Here is a 12,793-nt window from a genome sequence, read left to right on the forward strand (position 1 = left end):
ACCAGACATCAAATGAATATTGCTGAACTGAAACAGTTTTGTAAAGATGGTTCAAAATTCCTCCTAACCGTTGTGCAGGTCTGACCCACAACTACAGAAAACGTTTGGTTGAGGTTATTGCTGCCAAAGGAGGATCAACCAGTTATTAAATGCAAGGGTTCACATACTTTTTTCCAACCTACACTGAATGTTTACACGGTGCGCTCAATAAAGACATGAAAACGTATAATTGTGTGTGTGTTATTAGCTTAAGCAGACTGTTTGTCTAGTGTTGTGACATAGATGAAGATCAGATCAAATGTTTTGGCCAATTTAGGCAGAAATCCAGGTACTTCTGGTGGCCAGACGGAAGCCACTCCTCAGTAAAAGGAACATGACAGCCCACTTGGAGTTTTCCAAAAGGCACCTGAAGGACTCGGACCATGAGAAACAATATTCTCTAGTCGACCCTCAGCCAAGACAATGCAGAAGTGGCTTCGGGACAGGTCTCTGAATGTCCTTGAGTGGCCCTGGAGAGACCTGAAAATAGGTGTTTAGCGACTCTCCCAAACCAATCGGAGAACTTGAGAGGATCTGCAGAAAATGTGAGAAACACCTCAAATACAGGTTTGCCAAGCTTGTAGCGTCATACCTGAGAAGACTCAAGGCTGTAATCGCTGCCAAAGGTGCTTCAACAAGATACTGAGTAAAGGGTCTGAATACTTATGTAAATGTATTTTTTTTAATTTTGATGAATTAGCAAACATTTCTAAACCTGTTTTTTCTTTGTCATGATGTGTTAGTGTGTGGATTGATGAGGGGGAAACTATTTAATCCATTTTAGATTAAGGCTAATGTAACAAAGTGGAAAAAGTCAAGGGGTCTGAATACTTTCTAAATGCCCTGATATACATATAATTGTCTGAAATGCTACTTAAGGGTTAATCAACGAGGGGTTATGAGTTCTTTGTAAAATAATGATTGACGTGGAAGGTGCATGCGCTCGGAGACGTGCTAGCGGAGTGGAACTGAACATCCACAGAGTTGCATTATTTTCCAAAGAATGCATAGTCCCGAGTTGATTATCCCTTTTCTACCAAGGCTGTAATTTAACACATTTTCCACTCGAAATGTGTTCAACATCCACTGAAGTAGCTAGCAAGTTCATTCCACAGCTACAGTAGTTGTCGTGGTCACCAAACTTGCTAGTTTAGCTAACCAAAGCGACAGTCTTAGCTTGCTATTATGAAAATCGAATTCAGCAATTCCAATACTGTTTCCAATTCGACTTTTGTTTCAAAAGCAGCTCAAACAAAACATGTCAAATTAACTAAAGCCATTCAAGTTTACTGTGCAAATACAGTGTTATTTAAGCAATAATGTCCAAGGGGGTGTGGTATATGGCCAATATACCACAGCTAAGGGCTGTTTTTAGTCGCAGTAATTACAGCAGTAAAAATAAATGCTTTGTCATACCCATGGTTGATGGTCTGAAATAACACGTATTTTCCAATCAGCATTCAGTGCTCGAAACACCCAGTTTATAAAGGTTATTATAAACTGGGTGGTTCGAGCCCTGAATGCTGATTATCTGACAGTCGTGGTATATCAGACCATATACCACGGGTATGACACATTTATTTTTACTGCTGTAATTACTGCGACTAAGAACAGCCCTTAGCTATGGTATATTGGCCATATACCATACCACACCCCCTCGTGCCTTACTGCTTAAATAATCCACACTCTAGAATGCCCTTCTAGCCAATGATAAAGGACTAATCAACAATGCCATGGCATACACAGTTATCATTCTTTGCGTAACTGCCACGTTATGTTTAGCTCGTATTGGCGGGTGAAATTAAATGCGAAAGGGTCCATTCACATTTTCATTTCAAACCAATCAAGACGAGCTATGAATTAAATGGCAATTACGCACATAATACGATACAGATGTGTTGCATTTGACAATGGAATTCTATGCATACTTTTAACTTTCCTTAATTAATCTTCCTGTCCTAACAGAGGATATCATTAGCAAAACTGCCAGACTGTTAGACTACCTTAGTTTACTTAGTCTGTAATAAAAGAAACACATCTGAGATTTAATTCCACTGTAATTGTGGCAAAACCAGCGTGCCTGGCACGGCTGTACGTGTTGATTCCAAATGCCACCAACTGATTGTGAAAATATCAAACGTTACCATTTCGCCTAATACATATAACTTTAAGCATGTATAAATTGTTACTTACACAAGGTGATCCTTTATCTCAATCGGTGCCATTTTTAACGTCCTCTTTCTTCGGTTACATTCCTCTTGTCATTTGTCAGTTTGTCTTCATGTCCTTAGTTGATTCGGAATTCCACTCAACTCAAATTCATCCTCGAAGCGCACGACGCGTTCCCCTCTGTCCTGTCTCAAACCTAGACTGAATATAGGCAGAAATTGAATCGGGGTCCGGTAAAAGCACCCCTCTCCTCCTCAGCCACCCGTAGGTTATGCATGTCACACACTGACGGAGACTCAGCAGCACAGCAGACCCTGTATGCATGTGGCTGTAGTGCTACGGCAGTGGAATACGTCCAATTCGAGCGCTAGAACGAGACCGTCTGTTGGACATCTACCCCGGAATAATTTTCTTGGGAGGTAGAACTGACACTTTTTCCCCCTACGAATAATAGATGTCCCTCCGTTAACGACCAGAAGTTTACTGGTAATAGAGAGGAGAACACAGATCTCCGTGCCAGCGTTATTTCACCCTGGTTAGTGTCTGGAGCGAGAGACGTTGTGCGCTTTGCCAACCACGAGTTGATTTCCCGCCTTGTCCTGGTGTATGGCTCCCATGTGCTGACAATCATGAGGTATTTTGCGGTTCCAGGACATAGCCTGGGTTTCAAACTCAAAAGACTTACCCTCGCCTTAAGCCATTGGGGGCATCCCTGCGGCCATCTTCATCGTCGGTCCAAATGATTAGCCAAGCAAGGGAAGTTCGCAACGTAAGCCCCTCAGCCCCCTTTTAATTGCGAGTGCACAATTATGTTCACTTCCAAGGCCTGAAACGCCTCACAATTCAATTCCTGATGATGAGCCTGCCTGCCGCCCGGTACCATTGCCCCACCTCTGGTTTACTGACCTCTGCCTGCCTTGACCTGTTTATTGTTTAACTAGCTAATGTTGGCTGGCTGGCTCGTTAGCTAACGTTATGTGACATGTGTACAACGCCTGTTGAATATGGCCAGTGTTAGCTAACGTCTGCAAAAAAACATAATGAAATTGTTGCCAGCAGAGCTGGTTAGGCTGTTCATGTTACCCAGAGGTAAACAACTCATTGGCCAAAGCGTTAAGTGTGCGCTTCGAGAGCGAAACAAGATGGGTGGGGCTAAAGCTTAGGGTGTGAACAATGTTGAATCGGTGTAGACACAGCAGATCTCTTCACTAGATAGAAAAACATTCAAAGGCGATTTTCTCAAAAGTGGGTTTACAAGTTGATAAGTTTTCTAAGCAGAATTACTTTCCCATTGTTCCTCAAAATGCAGTGTATGATATACCATTTTGTAGGTCTGAGTCTCTACTTTTGTATGATGTAGAAAACACCATTTCAAATTTTGCTACATAAGACCGAATCTAGGTGGTGAGTGAAATTGTCTATGTCGACTGCTCTGTGGTGGAATCTGTACATGTTTTACTTTTAAGACAGTGTAATTTGTGCCACAAACATTTGTGAATAATGCCCAGCAATGTAAATAAAATAATATGCCAACAAATATTACTGCACTTACAAACTGTCTGACTAACGTTTTCAGGAACATCAATACCCCTTGACCTTGGGTAGTAGATCATTCTTTATCCTATGCCAAACACATTCATTCACTGAGTCTAAATTATTAGGTCCAATGCAGCCATTTTTATCTAAATATCAAATAATTTCTGGTGTACAATTAAGTAACATTCAATTAAAATGGTCAAAAATAAGAAAACAAATGCTTCTTAGCAAACAGCAATTTCTCAAGCAAGAATGTTGCTAGGTGGAGAGGGGAAAACTGAAAACAAGCTGTTATTGGCAGAGAGGTTTGGAACTCTTTCTTTTTGGTCTATTAACAAATGTACTGCCTGATGTCACCAGGCAGGCCAAAAGTCCATTATTTTCTATTTATTAATGCCGTAGTTGTAGGCTACATATCCGGGGAAAATCACTACAATAAATGTGCTTTAGCTGTCATCCTTGCCTAATATTGGCTACACTCTCTAGCTACTTCCCTCTTCTTACTGCATGAAAACAGACCTCGGCAAGTGTGAGCGGCTTGCAGGGTCGGCACTTGTCACCACAGCCACAACTCATAAACACTGCCTATTTATACAATTTATCTTCTTAAAATGTCATTTTAAACCTAATCTTAATCTTAAATAAAATAAAAAAATCATGACTCATTATGATTTAGCAAATGTTTACTTTGTGTCTGTGCTAACTAGTGGAAACTGGCTTGCAGTGCAAACTCTCCCCATTGAGCAGTAGACTGTATCACGAAGACATCCAGATGGTTACTACCAATATTATAAGTAATTTATTGTGTAGGCTGCTATCCTACTGTCGCCCGCATACATTAGGCTCATCGACCCGGACGAGCTGTACAGGGCCATAAGCAAACAAGAAAATGTTCATACAGAGACAGCGCTCCTAGTGGCCGGTGACTTTAATGCAGGAAAACTGAACCATTTCACAAAATGTTTACCAGCATATCACCTGTGCAAACAGAGGGGAACAAAATATAGATCACCTATACTCCACTCAGAGAAACGCATAAAAAGCTATCCCTCATTTTTATCATGTATGAAGGTAAGACCCAGATGCAGACAGTGTCAAATTAACGATGGTTTAATCATCGAAAAGGGGCTGGCAATAGACAGTGCCAACATTGCCACAGTGCTGGGAGCTAACCAACCATGTTCAATGTTAACTAGCAAACATTAGGCTCTAACTAGAACAGCACACGGTGCTAGGAAACTAATAATAACATCAGCTAGGGAGCCAGCCAGCTAACATTGGCTAGATAGCTAACAGTAGACTTTAGCTCGAAATGAAACCGCTTTCTGTCAAAATTAGGAAACGTGTAATATCTGAAAATGTAGCTAGCTATCTTACATGGCTGTATACGTCATCGTGCATGGACGCGTCTCCCTGTCAGGAATGCCATGCCACGGTTGCCCTTAGTTTGAAGATGTAATCTGGAGACAGGTGTTTCCTCCATCTCTTAGCTATTATACTCTAATTCCACAGATTTATAAACTTGATCCTCCAGAAAGTGGAGAGCCACACTTACAGTTTGCTGCTTAACTACACAATACATTTTTTTAAAGCCACGTTCGACAGGATTATCAACACAGACTGACGAGCTTCTATGGCAGACCAATCCTTTCTCCTTTCTCGGCATGTCCAGCCCACTCAGTAACTCAGCCAATCATGGCTAGTGGGAAGGTTGCTAACTTTTTCTGTGGCTTAACCAACAAGGCTTGTAATTTAACAATTTTATTTGTATTTACAGATGACATACACGTTTGTTATTAAGGCACATGAAAGTTCACATGTTCAAGAAGGCATTTCTGGGGGGAAAAAATGCATTTTTATAAAATAATATTTTTTACGTTCAAACGGCTCTCCTGTGAAGTCAGGACTTGCGACATACGCCTCCCACGGGTATTCAGGTGGCAAAAATAACCCTCATTGGGACAGCGCACAGATGATTTCTGTGAGCGCTGGTGTGCCATCCTGAACAAATGCTCGATTGATTTAATGACATTAATTGTTGACCAGTTGAAAAATGATTTTATTGAAATGGATAACATGATTGAAGAGAAATGCACAGCTCTGCAAGGAGCTGTTAAGGATGATGGCATATTCAACGAACTGATGAAAACTAACCAAGCGCTCCAGGATAAGTTGTCTACAGAAATAAAGGAACTTAAAATCAAGAAATTCAACCAAGATAAAAAAGACAAATTCTACTTCTGGAGAAACCCTGACAAGAGGTCCTGCTCCTCCTCTCCATGACAGACGCAGGAGGGATGCCGCTTACTTCTATCCACCCCAGTCTGACCAACACTCTACAACCAGCGCCTCATCTGCTTCCAGTGCCAGTTTTTTATCCAACGAGACTGGGTCGACGGAAGGGCGGAAGTGGCCGCGGGCACGCGCACCGACGAGATGCCGCACCCGATGGGGTAAGAAGAAACGACTACCAGAGGCAGAGGGGACCGTTCACACGGTCCCAGAACCCACGGGAGTGTTTTTAATTTATCAAGCAAGATATTGAGCCCTGCTTATATCTCATTGCTTTCTCAATAAGGGGTGCTATTTGCACTTTGTAATAATTTCGTTTCCAAATTAAACTGCCTCGTACTCAATTCTTGCTCGTACAATATGCATATTATCATTACCATTGGATAGAAAACACTCTCTAGGTTCTAAAGCCGTTTGAATTATATCTGTGAGTGAAACAGAACTCGAGTTAGAGCATTTTTCCTATGAGGATGTGAGAATGCATAAATCTTCTTGCTGTTCTGAGATCTGTTTATAAATCTGCCTGTCTTCTATTGGTTGAGATGCACTGCATACGTCTTCCCCTGGGTGTCAGCGAATAGTGAGAGTTGAAATGGGGTTGCTAGGCAGAACTGAAAGCTTATAAAACACCTCGGAACAAAGTGTCCGTCCATTTTTCACTTCGCTCTGACGCATTGAGGACATCTGGCTGTGGCTCTAGAACGCTCCGGTTATAGGCCTTTAGATATATCTGGTCATGTTTTTATTCGTTATAGGTGTTAAAGACATCATAAGGTAGTTAATTTAAACTGACTTATAGCAGTTTATATCAGTTTATTGTGATTTTCTGGAATTTCATAGTCACGCGCTTTCATGAGTTGGACACCTCTCCTGCACATAGCTAGCATTAGCTGCTATTTCTACAGGAGAAGAGGACATCTTTCAACCAAAAGACGATTGTTCTGGAGAAAGGACACCTTGCCCAAGATTCTGATGGAAGCTCGTCAAATAGTAAGAAGTCTTTATGCTGTTAACTTCTTGCGACTACAGGGGGTGCTGTTTTCTCATTAGCATAATTGCATTACAGATTAAACGGCTTCCTACTAAATTCTTTATCATACAATATGCATATTATTACTATTATTGGATAGAAAACAGTCTCTAGTTTCTATAGGCGTTGGAATTTTGTCTCTGAGTGGAACAGAACTCATTCTACAGCAATTTCCCTGACATGGAGTCAGATTTCACACATTTTGGCCCCTGATCTGGAGTCAGTTTAAAGGCCACTGTGAACGCTATCAGGATACGGACACTGCTTACGTCTTCCCCTGGATGCCTTTACGTGATGACGATTTGAATGGTATCGATTGCGCAATCACAGCCCCTATAAAACAAAAACACGTGTAGGTAGGAACTCCTTTCCAGCTGCGTCGGGCGCGCGGTGGACACCGACCCTGCTCTTTTTCCAAGCATTAGTGTAGCCAGTTATATTTCTCCGGTCATGTTTCTACTCGTTATAGGAGTTAAAAACATCATAAGGTAGTTAATTTAAACCGTTTTATAGCAATTTATATCCGTTTAGTGCGATTTTGGGACATTTATTTCTGAGACACTGTGAATCTCTGGGCACGGTTCCAGTTCATGCCGAACGCAATGAGCATTTCTACATGGCAAGAGGACAGCTTTCGACCAAAAGACGATTAGACCCAAGAAAGGATTCTTTGCCCAAGATTCTGATGGAAGAACAGCTCAAAGTAGGAACAATTTATTATGATAAATCGTGTTTCTGTCGAGAAATGTTAATCGCTTATGACGCCATCTTTTTAGACGTAGCTTCGCTTGGCGCAAACTGTATTGAAAAGTAAGGATAATTAAAAAAATGTAAATCAGCGATTGTATTAAGAATTAAATTGTCTATCAATCGCTGTCCACCCTATATTTTTTTGTCACGTTTATGAGTATTTATGTATACGACTAGATCACTGTCTAATATGGCGCACAACATTGGGGAACTTTTGGGCAACTTTTGTCATTGTCTAACCATGATTTTGGTGGCTAAATATGCACATTTTCGAACAAACTGTATATGTATGTTGTAATGTGATGTTACAGGAGTGTCATCTGAAGAATTCTGAGAAGGTTAGTGAAAAAATTAATATATTTTGGCGATGTTTACGTTATCGCTCTCTTTGGCTAGAATCAATGCTATGGTAACGTTTGCATATGTGGTATGCTAATATAACGATTTATTGTGTTTTCGCTGTAAGACACTTAGAAAATCTGAAATATTGTCTGTATTCACAGGATCTGTGTCTTTCGATTAGTGTATGCTGTGTATTTTTACGAAATGTTTGATGATTAGTAATTAGGTAAACACGTTGCTCATTGTATTTATTCTAGTCCATTTGTGACGGTGGGTGCAATTGTAAACTCTGAGATCTACCTGAAATATGTAAATTTTTCTAACAAAACCTATCCTATACCATAAATATGTTATCAGACTGTCATCTGGTGAGGTTTTTTCTTGGTTAGTGGCTATCAATATCTTAGTTTAGCCGAATTGGTGATAGCACCTGATGGAGTAAGAAACTGATGGAGTTAGAAAAGTGGTGTCTTTTGCTAACGTGGTTAGCTAATAGATTTACATATTTTGTCTTCCCTGTAAAACATTAAAAAAATCTGAAATGGTGGCTTTATTCACAAGATCTGTATCTTTCATTAGGTGTCTTGGACTTGTGATTTAATGATATTTAGATGCTACTATTTAATTGTGACGCTATGCTAGGCTATGCTACTCGGTGTGGGGGGAGGGGGTGGGGGGTGATCCCGGACCCGCGGTAGATACTCGTGAAAGGTTAATTCGTATTTTTGTTGACAAATGTTAAACAATAAATACGCCATGAATTTCGGTGCGGTCTCGCTTTAGCGCACGCTGTATGCGCAGTAACGTTAATTTAAAAAATCTAACACAGCGGTTGCATTAAGAACTAATTTATCTTTCATTTGCTGTCCAACCTGTATTTTTTAGTCAAGTTTATGATTATTTATCGATTAGAATAGGTGCCTCTCCCAAGATTTCTCCCGACATTTTCTTGACAGCTTGGCTACTTTTCTCATTGTATAACCACGATTTGTGCCGCTAAATATGCACATTTTCGAACAAACTCTATATGCATTGTGTAATATGATGTTATAGGACTGTCATCTGAAGAATTCTGAGCAGGTCAGTGAAAAAATTAATATATTTTGGTGGTTTATACGTTATCGCTATTTTTGGCTTGCATCAATGCTGTTGTGTGTTTGCTATTGTGGTAAGCTAATATTACGCTATATTGTGTTTTCGCTGTAAAACACTTAGAAAATCTGAAATATTGGCTGGATTCACAAGATCTGTGTCTTTCATTTGCTGTACGCTGTGTATTTTTCACAAATGTTTTATGACGAGTATTTAGGTAATACACGATGGTCTCTGTAGTTATTCTAGTTGCTTTGGTGAGAGTTGTGATGGTGGCTGCAATGGTAAACTATGATTTATACCTGAAATATGCACATTTTTCTAACAAAACATATGCTATACAATAAATATGTTATCAGACTGTCATCTGATGAATTTGTTTCTTGGTTAGTGGCTATTTATATCTTTATTTGGTCGAAATTGTGATAGCTACCTATGCAGGAAAAAAATGGTGGGAAAAAAAAGTGGTGTCTTTTGCTAACATGGTTAGCTAATAGATTTACATATTGTGTCTTCCCTGTAAAACATTTTAAAAATCAGAAAGGATGGCTGGATTCACAAGATGTGTATCTTTCATCTGGTGTCTTGGACTTGTGATTTAATGATATTTAGATGCTAGTATTTACTTGTGACGCTATGCTAGGCTATGCTAGTCAGCTTTTTTACTGATGGGGGTGCTCCCGGATCCGGGTTTGGGAGGAATTATAGGTTAATAAAGGGTTATCTTTTATGCCTACAACTCAGTGCAACAATTTTGATGTTAAGGTAGACATGTTTATGTTTTTTTAGAAACATCTGTTTAAAGGAATAGCTTTAGCTCCCCTAATCGTATATTTTTACTGAACATGTAGGTTGCTCACCCGCACATATTCCGTCTCCTTTTAGAAGTAAGAGTTATTTTGTACCTCCAGCCAAACGCAATCACTCTATTGAGACATATTGCAGACTTGTTGAAAAACATGTTGTTCATTTCCTTAAGAACAAACAGGAGTAGATATCTTTCCATAATTGACCAAAGGATGAAAAACAAGCTTTGCTTGATTTACAATCCGATACGTCAGTCCTTACCCGCCCTGCTGATAAGGGTGGGTCGGTTGTACTCATGGATAGGACAATTCATGTAAATGAGTGTCATAGACAACTGTTTGACAGCACCTTTTACAAGAAACTCAGAAGTGACCCCACTGCCCAATTTCAGAACATGATCTTTACTGTCCTAGATGGGTATTTAAGTTCTGGTCAGATAATCAAAAAAGAACACGACTTTTTGGCTATTCAACACCCTAAAATTGACACGTTCTATACTTTGCCGAAATTACACAAGAATGTTACAAAACCTCCAGGGACCTCCAGGGGGTGCCCTATTGTAGCGGGCATTGATGCAGTAACTGCCCCTCTATCGACTTTTGTTGACTTTTTTATTAGACAACTCACAGTACAGCTCCCCTCCTTTGTAAAGGACACCAGCAGTGTGATCTCTATTATTGAATCTCTTGATCCTCTCCCTGAGAATACTTTGTTAGTTACTTTTGATGTTAAGTCGTTATACACAAATATTCCACACGAGAGCGGTATTGAAGCTATGGAACATTTTCTTGTGCAACTTGACCCTAATGAACTACCTTCCAGTGCATGCATTATAACATTGGCTGAAATAGTACTCACACTCAACTACTTCATGGATCTAAATGATTTCTTTATTCAGACGAAGGGTACTGCTATGGGATCCCCCATAGCTCCTAACTATGCTCATTTGTATGTGGGTTACATGGAGATAGTCTATTTTCAATCCTCTCAAAAATGTTTTCTTGCCTAACATCATTATTTGGAAACGGTATAGTGATGATATTTTTGTTCTATGGAGGGGTGATGCAAAACAGCTCCAGGCGTACCATGCTTTTCTTAACTCCTGTTCTGAGCATCTGAGATTTACTATGCAATCTGATACACGTCAATTCAGTTTTCTTGAGCTTCTGATCTTCTGTGAAGTAAATGTTATATACACTGATCTTTACAGGAAACCTACTGATCGTAACAGTTTGTTGAGGGCTGATAGTTGTCACCCACTTCCCTTGAAAAACAGTTTGCCCTACAGCCAATTCTGAATCGAATCAAAAGAATTTGTAAAAAACAATCAGATTTCGACCGAAATATGGCTGAGACGCAAGGACAATTCAAGGAGAGGGGGTACAAAAATGGTCAGATTAATACTGCCATTGAGAAAATTCAAAACAAAATGAGACATGACCTTTTTCAAGGTCAGTCTCGCAAAAATAAACATTCTTGCATTCTAACTACACCCTATTCAAAGTGCTCTGAACAAATTAAGGGAATCGTTCACAAACATTGGCACATTCTAAGATCCGATGATAGTATCGGTAATGTGTTTTTGGACCTTCCCTTGGTTGTATTCTCGCATGGCAGAAACCTCAGAGATCAATTGGTCAACTCTGATTTACCAACCTAAGATATCCCTGCACAACATGTATTTGCGCCCATCTTGGATGGAAACTACAAGTGCAATGGCTGTGCTCAATGCAATGGCACTTATAAATGTAGATCCTTCAAACACCCCCAAACAGGGAAACAGATCCCATTCAAAGGTGTTATCACATGCTCCACTAAGGCAGTTATTTATCTTATAACTTGTCCTTGTGGTACAACTTATGTGGGTAAAACAAAGCGTGAATTAAAAGTACGAATTTCAGAGCATCGTAGCACCATTAGGTGCAAAAACTTACCCAGTTGCGGCCCACTTTTGGAAGCAAACCACTCGATTTCGTCTCTACGTTCTATTGGCATCGAACATTTCACCCTCCCTACGAGAGTGGGTGACCTCAACAATTTATTGTTAAAACGAGAGGCTGCCTGGATCTTTAACTTAAAGATCCTTGCTCCCTTCGGTCTCAATGTAGACTTTGATCTGAAGCCATTCTTGTGATTTTGCTATTGTAAATGTTTGTAGGCTTATGTAGCCAAATTGTATCTATGATCGTACGCTATCCATTTATGTTTTTTGTCTGCTATTTTAATATATGAGAATTAAGCAAATATCAGGCCACACCCGCCCATGATTACAGACACCTGTGTGTGTCTTTTGACACTATATAAATGAGTCACCCTGCAGTGTTTGTCATTATACCCTGATGAAGACAGCTTGTCTGTCGAAACGTTGGCATAACATTTTTGCATCTGAGCTCATAGAGTGTGCGGCTCTCCTTAATTTTTTTAAGTGTTCCACTCTGCTAGCCAGCACCTCGCCTAAATAGGTGTGCTTTTCTTTCGTTTCAAGACGGCCAAAAAATGCATTTTGATTAAATAATATTTTTTTACGTTCAAACGGCTCTCCTGTGAAGTCGGGACTTGCGACATACGCCTAGTTTCCTGAATCGGGTCAACATATGAGCACATTCGTCCAACCTTAACAGATGGCTAATACAGAAAAATAAAATGTATGGATTCTAATAACACCATTATTTTCATAAATACAGAGACAGATACAAGCATGATGGCGTCAGTCTTTTTTTCACTATCTAATGACAC

General features: G+C 39.9%; 1 protein-coding gene across 1 annotated transcript in view; it reads right to left on the reverse strand.

Moving 5' to 3' along the window:
- LOC129865631 (5-hydroxytryptamine receptor 2C-like) overlaps positions 1–2,756 on the reverse strand; it is a 263,848-nt gene extending 261,092 nt beyond the window's left edge. Inside the window, exon 1 of the mRNA XM_055938557.1 lies at positions 2,233–2,756. The gene's annotated coding sequence lies outside the window, so the exon portion shown is untranslated. The remainder of the gene's footprint in view (positions 1–2,232) is intronic.
- Positions 2,757–12,793: the final 10,037 nt, after the last annotated feature.

This window comes from Salvelinus fontinalis, chromosome 11, assembly GCF_029448725.1.
Source record: "Salvelinus fontinalis isolate EN_2023a chromosome 11, ASM2944872v1, whole genome shotgun sequence".
In the NCBI taxonomy this organism is placed as follows: domain Eukaryota; kingdom Metazoa; phylum Chordata; class Actinopteri; order Salmoniformes; family Salmonidae; genus Salvelinus; species Salvelinus fontinalis.